The sequence below is a fragment of the Salvelinus fontinalis genome, chromosome 18, assembly GCF_029448725.1.
Source record: "Salvelinus fontinalis isolate EN_2023a chromosome 18, ASM2944872v1, whole genome shotgun sequence".
Lineage (NCBI taxonomy): Eukaryota > Metazoa > Chordata > Actinopteri > Salmoniformes > Salmonidae > Salvelinus > Salvelinus fontinalis.
The window spans coordinates 29,846,005-29,861,145 of record NC_074682.1 but is presented as its reverse complement, the minus strand read 5'-3'; the positions used below and the strand labels follow the sequence as shown (position 1 = coordinate 29,861,145).

At 42.6% G+C, this 15,141-nt stretch overlaps 1 pseudogene; it reads left to right on the top strand.

Moving 5' to 3' along the window:
* The first annotated feature begins 562 nt into the window (after positions 1–562).
* LOC129815261 (prolargin-like) lies at positions 563–11,456 on the top strand (annotated as a pseudogene).
* Positions 11,457–15,141: the final 3,685 nt, after the last annotated feature.

Here is a 15,141-nt window from a genome sequence, read left to right as displayed (position 1 = left end):
ATGTATTTTGGCTAAGGTGTCTGTAAACTTTCGACTACAACTGTAAATTAAAAACGACTTAACAAACACACACATGCACACGCACAGAGCATGGTGAGAAAACATCCTCCAACAGTGGAGATTGTAACACTTTATTTAGGATAGTTAGTTTGTAAACTATCTAGTAACCCTAGCTCTAACCCAAACCTTAACCCTTAACCTAACTCTTTTTCTAAACCTAACCTTGATTATCAACAGATCATTTGTGGATAGTATGACCATATGTAGAGCAACTACAGATGGAATATCCGGACTATACAAGTAGTAAAGTGTGACCGAGATTAATTGTTGATCTCTGCTGTGGGGGGCCAGAGAGTGGGAGGGGAGGGGAGGGGAGGGGAGAGGAGAGGAGAGGAGAGGAGAGGAGAGGAGAGGAGAAGAGAGGAGAAGAGAGGAGAGGAGAGGAGAGGAGAGGAGAGGAGAGGAGAAGAGAAGAGAAGAGAAGAGAAGAGAAGAGAAGAGAAGAGAAGAGAAGAGAAGAGAAGAGAAGAGGAGAGGAGAGGAGAGGAGAGGAGAGGAGAGGAGAGGAGAGGAGAGGAGAGGAGAGGAGAGGAGAGGGGAGGAGATTGGGAAACACTATGACTTTCAGAGGGAAAAATAACCAGGGAACCAACCCAATAGGAGGCTTGTCCACTGAGAAGAAGAGAGGGAGGGAGAGGAAGAGAGAGGTAAGGGTAAGAGAGACATAGAGCATAGAGACAGAAAACTCTCAACTTGATAAAAGAGGGCAGGTACCATTGGCAGGTAAGACAATATTTGTTGTTTCTTTCTTCCAGGGGGGATGCTATTAGATGTGACACGCTCGATAACAGCATGTAAACAAAGCAAGACCAGGAGAGAGTGTGTGTGTCTTACAGTGTGTGAGGTGTATGTGGGACGAGGAGTGTGTGTTTGTGTGTGCGTGTCTTGGCAGAGAGGCGGACGTGAACAGAGCCTGACAGTGTGTGTTTCTATAGAGATGCTGAATGAGAGTGGTACTGTCCTCTCCTCCCAAAGAGAGAGCTTGCACCAGAGCATTTGTTGCTTCTGCTAAATTTTTCTCACAAAGCAGATTCTAGAACGCTGCTGCGACATTCAGACAAATAGCGACACACCTATCCATTTCGTTCAGCTAAACATGCTGCTTTCTTGTTGCAAGTTGTTTGAAGGGTAGTACTGGGTGGCAAAAAGACTGAACTGAAAGTGAAGTTATTTTTCACAGTCAGATTTAGGAAAACATTGCTTTGCTGTGTTTGGCTATATCACGCTACCCTCCACAGCTCTAAGCTTTCAATCAGATAGGGCTTGACAACTGTCCAGGTGTCTGTCAAGACGACTGTCTGTCTGCTAAGATTGATAGGTCACTGTTATATACAGATTTTTGTTGATCAATGTCTTTGAAAAGAGAGGAGAAGCTTTCTGAAGTTTCCAGAAACATCTCAGGAATGTTCATTCCAGAGATGTGTTCATAATGGGCTGTGGTCTGGACTGGTTCTGTTGAATTGGATCTCTGTGTTTTTACACAGAAATAAAACTGTCAATTGAATTTATTATTGACAACATTTTTGGCTGCATGGGAAACATTGCTAAAATGGATCATTGTTGATCATACAACATTATCTGTTATAAAATATCTATATCATTCTGCCAAAACAAAGTTTCTTATTTAACATTTGGCGATATTTCCTTTAGAATGAGGGTCACCCAGGAGTTTAGACAGCCAGGCTATATATCTGCCTGCCAGGCTTAACAGTGCAGACAGTCCAATGATTTTCCTTGCTTGTCTGCAGACCCTCCTCTGTCTGCCTCAGTATTTTCCAAATGGTGTTTCACAGCCAAGCGTTCTTGGGCTGGAGCTATAGCCTGTATAGCCTGGTTCAAATCAAATCAAATTGTATTTGTCACACATACACATGGTTAGCAGATGTTAATGCGAGTGTAGTGAAATGCTTGTGCTTCTAGTTGGTTTACCTACCAGTAAGGTTGACGTGTTACCAGTCACATTTCTGCCTAGACTTTATAGCTCCCCTTCATAGAGTTACCAACCCTTTTCTCCAGTGGAGCAGAAAAGATATTCCGGGAGATTTAATCAACAATGGAAAAGTGAATAAAGTTGAATGATTCTTATCATCGTTCCAGGATGATCTTGGAGCAAGTGGGCAACGCTTACTCAGATGAGCTGACCCCTGAGTATTATTTATCTATACTGGTGTTATCTATCTATATACTTTATATACAGTACCAGTCAAAAGTTTGAACACATCTACTCATTCAAGGATTTTTCTTAATTTTTACTATTTTCTACATTGTAGAATAATAGTGAAGACATCAAAACTATGAAATAGCACATATGGAATCAAGTAGTAACCAAAAAAGAGATTCTTCAAAGTAGCCACCCTTTGCCTTGATGACAGCTTTGCACACCCTTGGTATTCTCTCAACCAGCTTCAGGAGGTAGTCACCTGAAATGCTTTTCCAACAGTCTTGAAGGAGTTCCCAAATACACTCAAATGGGTTGAGGTCTGGTGATTGTGGAGGTAGGGTGATTGTGGAGGCCAGGCCATCTGATGCAGCACTCCATCACTCTCCTTCTTGGTCAAATAGCACTTACACAGCCTGTAGGTGTGTTTTGGGTCATTGTCCTCTTAAAAAACAAATGATAGTCCTACTAAGCGCAAACCAGATGGGAAGGCGTATTACTGCAGGATGCTCCACGTTGGGAACCACACATGTGGAGATCATCCATTCACCTACTCTGCATCTCACAAAGACACGGCGGTTGGAAGCAAAAATCTCAAATTTGGACTCATCAGACCAAAGGACAGATTTCCACCGGTCTAATGTCCATTGTCCGTGTTTCTTGACCCAAGCAAGTCTCGTTTTCTTATTGCTGTCCTTTAGTAGTGGTTTCTTTGCAGCAGTTTGACCATGAAGACCTGATTCACGCAGTCTCCTCTAAACAGTTGCTGTTGAGATGTGTCTGTTACTTGAACTCTGAAGCATTTATTTGGGCTGCAATCTGAGGTGCAGTTAATACCAATTTCTAAATCTGGTAACTCAAATGAACTTATCCTCTGCAGCAGAGGTAACTCTGGGTCATCCTTTCTTGTGGCAGTCCTCGTGAGAACCAGTTTCATCATAGTTCTTGATGATTTTTGCGACTGCACTTGAAGAAACTTTAAAAGTTATTGAAGTTTACGGATTGACTGACCTTAAATGTCTTAAAGTCGTTTCTCTTTGCTTATTTGAGCTGTTCTTGCCATAATATGGACTTGGTATTTTACCAAATAGGGCTATCTTCTGGATACCAACCCTACCTTGTCACAATACAACCGATTGGCTCAAACGCATTAAATTCCACAAATTTACTTTTAACAGGGCACACCTGTTAATTGAAATACATGCCAGGTGACCACCTCATGAAGCTGGTTGAGAGAAAGCCAAGAGTGTTCAAAGCTGTCATCAAGGCAAAGGGTGGGTACTTTAAAGAATCTGAAATATAAAACATATTTTGATTTGTTTAACACTTTTTTGGTTACTACATTATTCCATATGTGTTATTTCATCGTGTTGATGTCGTCACTATTATTCTACAATGTAGAAAATAGTAAAAATAAAGGAAAACCGTGGAATGAATAGGTGTGTCCAAAATGTTGTCTGGTACTGTATATATATATATATATATATATATATATATATATATATATATATATATATATATATACAGTATATATATATACAGTATATATATATATATATATATATATATATATATATATATACAGTATATATATATATATATATATATATATATACAGTATATATATATATATATATATATATATATATATATATATATATATATATATATATATATATATATATATATATATATACAGTGGGGCAAAAAAGTATTTAGTCAGCCACCAATTGTGCAAGTTCTCCCACTTAAAAAGATGAGAGAGGCCTGTAATTTTCATCATAGGTACACTTCAACTATGACAGACAAAATGAGAAATAAAAATCCAGAAAATCACATTGTAGGATTTTTAATATCTTGATGACTAACAACCCTAAGTCACAGACACATAGCTGTGACTGTAGTATAGATGTGCAGAACTCTGTCATCTCTCTCTTGTGTCTACCAACAGCCCTAACTCTCTGTCCTGAAGTCGTAACATCTGATTATAGCTGTTGGAGTTCTGGACTACTGAGAGAGGAAAAGTGAAATCACACTCTGGGCTGAGTGGCATTGCCAGGAACACGATTAGTTTGGGAGGAAGGGAAGTTTAGAACTGTTTATCCTGGCCTGGACAGACTCTGGCTAGGAGAATAGTTTTGCAATGATTCTCAGCTATTTATCAGACTCAACAGAAGGCTTTCTCACAACAAACAAAGCACAGAAAAACACAGTCAATCCCACACTGTTGTAAGATGCTGATACTCACTGTTGTGAGTAGTCACTTGTTGTATCTTGGGAACTCTGTCAATTACTAACTAATGACCAACAACTGGTTTGATGTGGTCTCCTGTATGCTAGGTTGTAAGATTGCCAGAGAGCGAGAGTGAGAGAGACCAAGAGAAAAGAGAGGAAGACAGAGAGAGATGGAGGAATAGACTACTTAGGGTCCCTGCTGGGCGTCTCAGAACTCCAGTCCCTCTGTTCTCCCTCTTTAGGATCCACTCACACTGGACCAAGTTCTCTATTCAATACGCATCTCAGAAGTTCAGCTTTACAGCGTGATTGAAAGGCAATGTTCCCGCTTTACCGTAGACTGCATTCACGGTAAATGCTGCACGTGTCGGCTCAATCTGAAATGACCTTAACATTTCTATCACGGGAATCTGTAATGCTGCAGCGATCCAGATTGAATAGAGCCCCAAAACACACAATGGAGGCTTTATCTTTTAGCTCCCTCTTAAAACTCACCCTTCTCTCTCTCTCTCTCTCTCTCTCTCTCTCTCTCTCTCTCTCTCTCTCTCTCTCTCTCTCTCTCTCTCTCTCTCTCTCTCTCTCGCTCTCTCTCTCTCTCGCTCTCTCGCTCTCTCTCTCTCTCTCTCTCGCTCTATCTATCTCTCTCTCTCTTATCTTTAACAGCTATAAAGGAAAAGCTAGTGCTTCACCCGGTCATTAATGAGAACCATGTCTGTGTGCTTCGCCTGCACAGGTCACTGCTCTCAACTCAGCCTTTATATAAGCAGATTACCAAACCCTGCAAAAGGCTAGAGGAAAACATTTACTGTAGTGGCTGCTAGCAAGTAATCCACTTTAAACTGTGATCACTTTTAAGGTTTAACAAACAACACAATCATAACTCCCATTTAAACTGCATCATAAACGATTTAGAAACAAAGTTACACCAAATAAAGGGTCATATATAAAAGGTGCTTATATCTGGTTCTTTACCAAATGTCACATTTCCCATAACATTTTGCCACAATCTCTTTTCCTCCCTCCCACTCTCTGTCTCGGTCTCTCTGTCTTTCTGTCTCTATCTCTCTGTCTCTGGGTCTCGGTCTCTCTGTCTCTCTGTCTCTATCTCTCTGTCTCTGGGTCTCGGTCTCTCTGTCTCTCTGTCTCTATCTCTCTGTCTCTGGGTCTCGGACTCCCTGTCTCTGGGTCTCTGTCTCTATCTCTGGGTCTCTATGTCTCTGTCTCTATCTCTGGGTCTCTATTTCTATCTCTGGGTCTCTGTTTCTCTGTCTCTGTCTCTCTGTCTCTGGGTCTCTGTCTCTGGGTGTCTGTCTCTGGGTGTCTGTCTCTATCTCTGGGTCTCTATCTCTCTCTCTGGGTCTCTATCTCTCTGTCTCTATCTCTGGGTCTCTATCTGTCTCTCCACAACTCTCTGGATCTCTATCTCTCTGTCTCTATCTCTATCTCTGGATCTCTATCTCTCTGTCTCTATCTCTATCTCTGGGTCTCTATCTCTCTGTCTCTATCTCTGGGTCTCTGTCTCTATCTCTGGGTCTCTATCTCTCTGTCTCGATCTCTGGGTCTCTGTCTCTCTGTCTCTATCTCTGTCGCTCTGTCTCTATCTCTCTGTCTCTAGGTCTCTGTCTCTCTGTCTCTCTGTCTCTGTCTCTCTGTCTCTGGGTCTCTGTCTCTCTGTCTCTATCTCTGTCGCTCTTTCTCTATCTCTCTGTCTCTAGGTCTCTGTCTCTCTGTCTCTGTCTCTCTGTCTCTGGGTCTCTGTCTCTCTGTCTCTATCTCTCTGTCTCTAGGTCTCTGTCTCTCTGTCTCTGTCTCTCTGTCTCTGGGTCTCTGTCTCTCTGTCTCTATCTCTCTGTCTCTAGGTCTCTGTCTCTCTGTCTCTGTCTCTCTGTCTCTAGGTCTCTATCTCTCTGTCTCTGTCTCTAGGTCTCTATCTCTCTGTCTCTCTGTCTCTGTCTCTCTGTCTCTATCTCTCTGTCTCTCTGTCTCTCTGTCTCTATCTCTCTGTCTCTAGGTCTCTATCTCTCTGTCTCTCTGTCTCTCTGTCTCTCTGTCTCTCTGTCTCTGTCTCTCTGTCTCTGTCTCTCTGTCTCTAGGTCTCTATCTCTCTGTCTCTCTGTCTCTATCTCTCTGTCTCTAGGTCTCTATCTCTCTATCTCTCTGTCTCTAGGTCTCTATCTCTCTGTCTCTGTCTCTGGGTCTCTGTCTCTATCTCTGGGTCTCTATCTCTCTGTCTCTCTGTCTCTATCTCTCTGTCGCTCTGTCTCTATCTCTTTATCGCTCTGCCTCTATCTCTCTATCTCTCTGTCTCTAGGTCTCTGTCTCTCTGTCTCTCTGTCTCTGGGTCTCTGTCTCTCTGTCTCTGGGTCTCTGTCTCTCTGTCTCTGGGTCTCTGTCTCTCTGTCTCTGTCTCTCTGTCTCTCTGTCTCTGTCTCTCTGTCTCTCTGTCTCTGGGTCTCTGTCTCTCTGTCTCTGGGTCTCTGTTTCTCTGTCTCTCTGTCTCTCTGCCGCTCGGTCTCTGTCTCTGAGTCTCTGTCTCTCTGTCGCTCGGTTTCTGTCTCTCTGTCAATTCAATTAATTTCAAAGTGGCTTTATTGCCATGGGAAACGTGTTGACATTGCCAAAACAACAATGACAAAAACCAACAAAGGGATTAAACAACACAAAGACAGAAACAATCAAACATTAACAGTAAACATTACTACACAAGCAAAAAGTTTCAAGAGAGTACCATGGGAGGGGAGGGGGGGGGGGGGGGATTGTCACACATTTTGCTGCTGGGATTGATTTGTGTTTGAATTCTTTGTGGGTTTGTGTAATTTGAGGGAAATATGTGTCTCATATGGTCGTACATTTGACAGGGGGTTAGAAAGTGCATCTCGGGCTTCAACAAATTTTATGGACAGTGGTCACATATCTTGTCTTCTCTTGAGAGCCTGGTCTACCTATGGCAGCCACTCTCAATAGCAATGCTATGCTCACTGAGTCTGTACATAATCAAGGCTTTTCTTAGTTTTGGGTCAGTCACAGTGGTCAGGTATTCTGCACTGTGTACTCTCTGTTTAAGGCCAGGTAGCGTTCCAATTTTCTCCGTTTTTTTGATTGATTCTTTCCAATGTGTCAAGTAGTTCTCTTTTAGTTTATTCATACTTTGGTTGGGGCTAATTTTATGTCTGTTAACAGAGCCACATAACCAGCTGGCTGAGGGGACTCTTCTCTAGGTTCATCTCTCTGTAGGTTAGGGCTTTGTGATGGAAGGTTTGGGCATCGCTTTCCTTCAGGTGGTTGTGGAATTTAACAGTTCTTTCTGGATTTGGAAAATTAACGGGTATAGTCCTAATTCTGATCTGCATGCATTATTTGTGTTATGCATTGAGGATATTTTTGCAGAATTCTGCATGCGGAGTCTCAATTGGGTGTTTTTCCCATTTTGTGAATTCTTGGTTGGTGAGTGGACCCCAGGGCACACCGCCATAGAAGACAATGGGTTCTATAACTGAGTGGAGTATTTTAAGCCAGATCCTAATTGGGATGTCAAATTGTATGTTTCTTTTGATGGCATAGAAGGCCCTTCTTGCCTTGTCTCTGTCTGTCTGTGTCTGTCTCTCTCTCTCGCTCTCTCTCTCTCCATCTCTCTGTCTCTCTCTCAATTCAATTCAATCTCTCTCTCTCTCTTTCCTCCACCCCTTCTCTCTCCATCCAGGACAATGAAGGCAGGTGTGGGACTCTACTCTGCCCTGGTGCTCTGTCTCCTGATGGGGGCAGTGTTCTCCCAGAGACCGAGACCTAAAAAACCTCCTAAGCCTCCTAAGGCCACCAAGCGACCCTCTTTCAAGCCTAGCCTGCCACCTGATGAACTGGAACCCCAGGAGCCCACAGACTTCCCCCCTCCCATCCTTGGCCCCCCCTCCATTTTCCATGACTGCCCCCGGGAGTGTTTCTGCCCCCCCTCCTTCCTTCCCCAACGCCCTATATTGTGAGAACCGGAACCTCCGTACGGTCCCTGTGATCCCGTCGAGAGTCCACTACCTTTACCTGCAGAACAACTACATCTCTGTGGTAACAGCGGAACCCTTCAACAACGCCACAGAGCTGCGATGGGTTAACATGGCCAACAATCGCATAAAAAAAGTAGACAAGCAGGTGGGAGCTTTTTTCTATATATTTATTTAGTTGATTTATTTAGTCATGCATTCACTGATTTTCATTATTCCATCTTTCTTTTTTCTTTCGCTATTTGTCTCTGTCTCTCTCTCTCTGTCTCCCTCTCTCCTTCTCTCTCTGTCTCTCTGTCTCCCTCTCTCCCTCTCTCTCTCTGTCTCTCTCTCTCTCTCTCTGTCTCTCTCTGTCTCTCTCTCTGTCTCCCTCTCTCTCTCTCTCTCTCTGTCCCTCTCTCTCTCTCTGTCTGTCTCTGTCTCCCTCTCTCCCTCTCTCTCTGTCTCTCGCTCTCTCTGTCTCTGTCTCTCTCTCTCTCTCTCTCTCTCTCACTGTCTGTCTCTGTATCTCTGTCTGTCTCTCTGTCTATGTCGCTATCTCTCGTTCTGTCTCTCTGTGTCCCAGGTGTTTGAGAAGGTACCTGGTCTGTTGTTTCTCTACATGGAGAGGAACCAGCTGAAGGAGGTTCCTGATGACCTGCCAGCTGGGTTGGAGCAGCTAATTCTCAGCCACAACCAGATCTCCAAGATCCCCTCTGGAGCCTTCGGCAAGATGGAGCACCTCGCTCTGCTCGACCTGCACCACAACAAGGTACACACGCACACACTAATGCACAAACATACACACACATGTTTGCATGCACACACACACATACAAATGCATGCACACAGGCATGTATGCACACGGACTCGCACAAACACATGCTTGCACGCACACACAAATGCACTCACTCTCACGCTCACTCAATGTTAATTCTCCCTGTGTATTCTCTGTTGTGTTTAGTTGAGTGACAGTGACGTGGGGAAGAACACTTTTAAAGACATGAAGAACCTGGTTCAGCTGAACTTGGCCCACAACATCCTGAAGAAGATGCCAGCTAACATCCCCAACGGCATCACACAACTATTCCTGGACAGGAACAACATCGAGGACATCCCTAAGTAAGCACACATGCATGCACACACAATGCAGGTACACACACGTACGCACACACACATTATCTATTGACCGAAACATTGGTGTGAGATCCAGTAAAGCACACAAGAATGACATTGTGCTGAACTCTCTATCCTCTAAGCACTTGGAAAATACTACATCATCCCACTATTTACAGTAACCCACTTGTCTTCCCAATGCAGGGACTACTTCCAAGGCTTCTCCAACCTGGCGTTTGTGAGGCTCAACTTCAACCAGCTAAGTGATAAGGGAGTACCTAAGTCTGTGTTCAACGTTTCCACCCTGCTAGACCTTCACCTGGCCCACAACCAGCTCACCTCCGTCCCCCTGTTCAACCCCCAGCTGGAGCAACTCCACCTCAACCACAACAGCATCGAGAGTGAGTAGCCTAACATAAGGCCATAATAGGTCTGTAGCATGACCACAACACAACCACATCACAACTATAACAGCATTGAGAATGAGTAACATGCAATGGAGATGCAACCATTAGTAACATAACCACGACAGCATTGAGTAACGTGTGTGTGTGTGTGTGTGTGTGTGTGTGTGTGTGTGTGTGTGTGTGTGTGTGTGTGTGTGTGTGTGTGTGTGTGTGTGTGTGTGTGTGTGTGTGTGTGTGTGTGTGTGTGTGTGTGTGTGTGTGTGTTCATGTGTCAGGTATTAACGGGACCCAGCTTTGTCCATTCAGTCTGTCCTCTGAGAGTCTTACTGATGAGGCTCTGATGCCCAGACTCAGGTAATATAAATATTCATAACACAATAGGTACGATAGATGGATTGCTTTATTGATTTGTGTCTTTGATTGATTGATTGATTGATAGTTTGTTTGATTGATTGACAGTTTGATTGATTGATTGATCGTTTGTTTGATTGATTGACAGTTTGATTGATTGATTGATAGTTTGATTGATTGATAGATTGTTTGATTGATTGATTGATTGACAGTTTGATTGATTGATAGATTGTTTGATTGATTGACAGTTTGATTGATTGATTGATAGCTTGTTTGATTGATGGATTGATAGTTTGTTTGATTGATTGATCGTTTAATTGATTGATTGATAGTTTGATTGATTGATAATTTGTTTGATTGATTGATAGTTTGATTGATAGTTTGTTTGATTGATTGATTGATACCCAACAGGTACCTGCGTCTGGATGGGAACCACCTGAGCCCTCCTGTCCCTCTGGATGTCATCATGTGTTTCAGACACCTCAAGTCCATTGTCATCTAGAGTCAGGCCTGGACATCACAACATCACACGCACACACACACACAACCACACAACGCACACACAACCACACACATACACATTAGTATTTTAGATGGGTGAAATGGTGCCAGATAACCTGAGTAAAATGCTAACTGTACGGCTTTGACAACTTCAGGAATATTTCACAGCTGAAAGATTTTAAAGCGTTAAAACAAATATTTATAAAACTAGGTCTTTGGTGCATGGATGTATCTGCAGTTCCAGTAAGATAGGAGTTGTTTTGTCTGTAAGTTGTGTTTCTAATATTAAGGTAAATAAGTACCATAGAATAATGGAACAAGTGGCAGATGAAAAATAAAGGTACATTGACTGACATGCTACAAATATAGTGTAGTTACAATTAGGGTATGATTACTCTTTGCACATTATGAATGTACTGTAACACTACATCTGGGGTAGGAAAGAAGCATAATAATGGTTTACAAGGGCCAATACACAGGTACGGCATTTGGTGAATGAAAAACAGGTTAAAAACGTGACTACCATGTAGTTTAAAATGTCCTTGGTGTATCTGTGTTTTTGAGGTACTTTCAATAAAAGTATTTGTATCCCTTTGTTTTGTATGAAGCAGTTCTGTACAAATAAAATAAATAAAATGTGCTCTTGGGCTAATCATGTATCCTTTCCTAGCCACATCTTTCCTATCCTTCTGAGTGTGTTCACTGTTCCCCTCTGAAAGCACAGTCTCCACTACCTCCTCACGAACATGAACCTGTTATCACTGTCATCCCTGTTCCTGGCAACCAATTCTTGCTATATCGTCTGGAAAACCCAGAATCTGACTGCTGCTGTTATAGGGAGGCAGCGAGAGAGCCGGCGAGGAGAGAGCCGGCGAGGAGAGAGCCGGCGTCGAGAGAGCCGGCGAGGAGAGAGCCGGCGGCGAGAGAGCATATTGTGCTGCATGTTAGAGACAGACAATTTGCCATGTGAAGTTAATTATTATCTCCTTATCCGCCTGTCTGTTTGTCTAACCATACTGTATGTACAGAATATATAAACATACACACACATGTATGTGCATACACACACACACACACAGGAGAATGAGTCAGTTTGTTGTCTTTTAGAAAGAGATGTTTTGGAATGGTTTTCTGGGTGAGGAACGACCAATTGGTGAGTGTCCCAGTGGGTGCTGCTTTTTGTTACTCATCCATGGGCTTATCAACACTAAAGATAACAATTATATCATTAATATAACATTGATTTCTGAGAAACAATGACAACACTAGGTATTCTGTCTTGGAATTTGAAAGGCCTAAATTGTCCTATCAAATGTTACAACTGTATTGATATACTGTAGCAATGCTCCAAGAAACAACCCTGCTCCATAAGGACCTTGGCATCCTGTAAACCGAGCCATCAAGTTATACATTTTAAGTTTGTTCACAGACTATTTAACACGGAGGAAACATTTTACAATGAAATTGGTGTAACGTGTGTCATCGGATGAAGAAGGAGACCAAGGTGCAGCGTGGTAGGCGTTCATAATTTTTAATAAACTGAACACCGCAACAAAATAACAAAGTAGAAAAAACGAAAGCGCACAGTTCTGTCAGGCAACAAAACAGCTAAACAGAAAATAACTCCCCACAAAATTCAAACGGAAAATGACAACCTATATATGATCCCCAATCAGAGACAACGATAGACAGCTGCCTCTGATTGGGAACCATACTCAGCCAAAAACACAAAGAAATATAAAAGATAGATTCTCCCACCCGAGTCACACCCTGGCCTAACCAAACATAGAGAATAAATAAGGATATCTAAGATCAGGGCGTGACAGTTGGACCCATCTCTTGGCTGTTCAGTGTCCCCTAAAATGTGGTAGTGCCCTGCAGTTAAATGCTTCTGGGACAAAGTAAAAACATTTGTTTTAGAAGTGCATGAACGTAAATATATTCAAACGCATTCTTAAATGGAAGAAGTTTGGAACCACCAAGGCTGTTCCTAGAGCTGGCTGCCCAGCCAAACTGATCAATCGGGAAGAAGGGCCTTGGTCAGGGAGGTGACCAAGAACCCGATGGTCACTCTGACAGAGCTCCAGAGATTCTCTGTGGAGATGGGAGAACCTTCCAGAAGGACAATCATCTCTGATGCACTCCACAAATCAGGCCTTTATGGTAGAGGGGCCAGACGGAAGCCACTCCTCAGTAAAAGGCACATGATATCCCGCTTAGAGTTTGCCAAAAGGCACCTAAAGGAGTCTCAGTTATTGAGAAACAAGATACTCTGGTATGATGAAACCAAGATTGAACTCTTTGGCCTGAATGCCAAGTGTCACGTCTGGAGGAAACCTGGCACCATCCCTACGGTGAACCATGGTGGTGGCAGCATCATGCTTCTGAATGTTTTTCCGTGGCAGGGACTGGGAGACTAGTCAGGATCGAGGGAAAGATGAACGGAGCAAAGTACAGAGAGATCGTTGATGAAAACCTGCACCAGAAAGGTCAGGACCTCAGACTGGGGTGAAGGTTCACCTTCCAACAGGACAACAACCATAAGCACACAGTCAAGACAACGCAGGAGTGGCTTCGGGACAAGTCTCTGAATGTCCTACAGTGGCCCAGCCAAATCCCGGACTTTAACCCAATTTAACATCTCTAGAGAGACCTGAAAATAGCTGTGCAGTGACGCTCCCCATCCAACCTGACAGAGCTTGGGAGGATCAGCAGAGAAGAATCGGAGAAACTCCTCAAATATAGGTGTGCCAAGCTTTAGCGTCATACCCAAGAAGACTCGAGGCTGTAATCTCTGCCAAAGGTGCTTCAATAATGGCTGAGTAAAGGGTCTGAATACATATGTAAATGTGATATTTCCATTGTTTTTTGTTTATAAATTAGCAGACATTTCTAAAAAACATTTTTGCTTTCTCATTATGGGGTATTGTGTGTAGGTTGAATTTTTGTATTCAAAAGATTTTAGAATAAGTCTGTAACCTAACAAAATGTGTAAAAAGTCAAGAGGTCTGAATACTTTCCGAAGGGACTGTAATCGTTAAGGACTGGGGAGTTTCTCAGGCTAAAAATGAAAGAAATGGAGCTAAGCACAGGCAAAATGGATGGAGACATGTGGGATTGTGGGAATGAGATGGGAGTTGGGGGTGGAGTCTCACTTCTTTTTGTTTTTTTAACATTACATACTACATCTATTATTATGTTTTATCACAATGATCAATACTTTGTATCTATGTAAAACATGTTTCTATGTTTTTTATTTTTGAGTGGAAGCTCACAGGTGAATATGAACTACTACTCCCCTCCCTCCTAAAATGACAACAAAAACTAAAATAATTGGTCCCAAAAAGAGAAGAACACATGTATGCAGTCATGAGAGGTTCCGTCTACATCTGAAAAACAAAGGAAGGAAGAATGAGTCCTTGCTGAGGATGCATATGTGTCTCATATGTAGAAATATTTCACATTCATACCGCACCGTTCATTGTCCTAAAAAGAGTGTAGTTTCACAGGTCAAAATGACTGCAGAAATAGACAGCTTCTCCACAAGCTGTCTTGGCCATCCCTGCTTACCTGGATCCTTGTGATGGGTAGTCTAAAAGGTGAAACTACAGCACAAGGAAAGGAGAAACAGATCATTTCCAGAAGTTTTAAAATGTAAACCTCCACCCACACCTATTCACATAAGCATAAACTCACACCTATCCACATACTGAGTGAATTAGATGACGTCCCTCAAGACTTCTCTCCTCATGACACGCCAGCGAAAATAAACTGATCACCCTTTGTTTCTCGACATTTGACGTAGATTCTTTCTTCTCTATTGTTGTGCCATAGCTATGATCTTTTGCCAAGTTCTATATACTTCTATTAAATGCCAAAACATACCAGCTAATCCAGCATGAGTCCTGGAAATAACACGTTTTACAACAGTAACTGTAAGTGTCTCGTTCACTCCAGGAATCCTGTAAAGCTTGGCCTTAGGGCTTAAATACCGTCAGCACAACAGCCCAACCTTATTTGTGTCTCGAACTATGAGATCAGAGTCTGCTGCCAGGAAGTGGTTTAGTGAGGAAGACTCTTTTAGGGACACATTACGGTAAACCTATTCCTGGACTAAAAAGCACTTTCAATGGAGTAAATGAATGAAAGCGTTGTAAACCTTCATGTTCATGTCACAGTGACACTGTCAAATAAAGTATAACCAAAATGCTTCAGATTCCAGGAGTAGTCTTAATTAATCTGGGTTCCACAAAACTGGCCTAGAGAGTTCGAATCAGAAGTTTTCAATCTCACCCAGCTGCAATGGGCTACAATACCCTGAGGGGCCTAACAGCTTTTATTC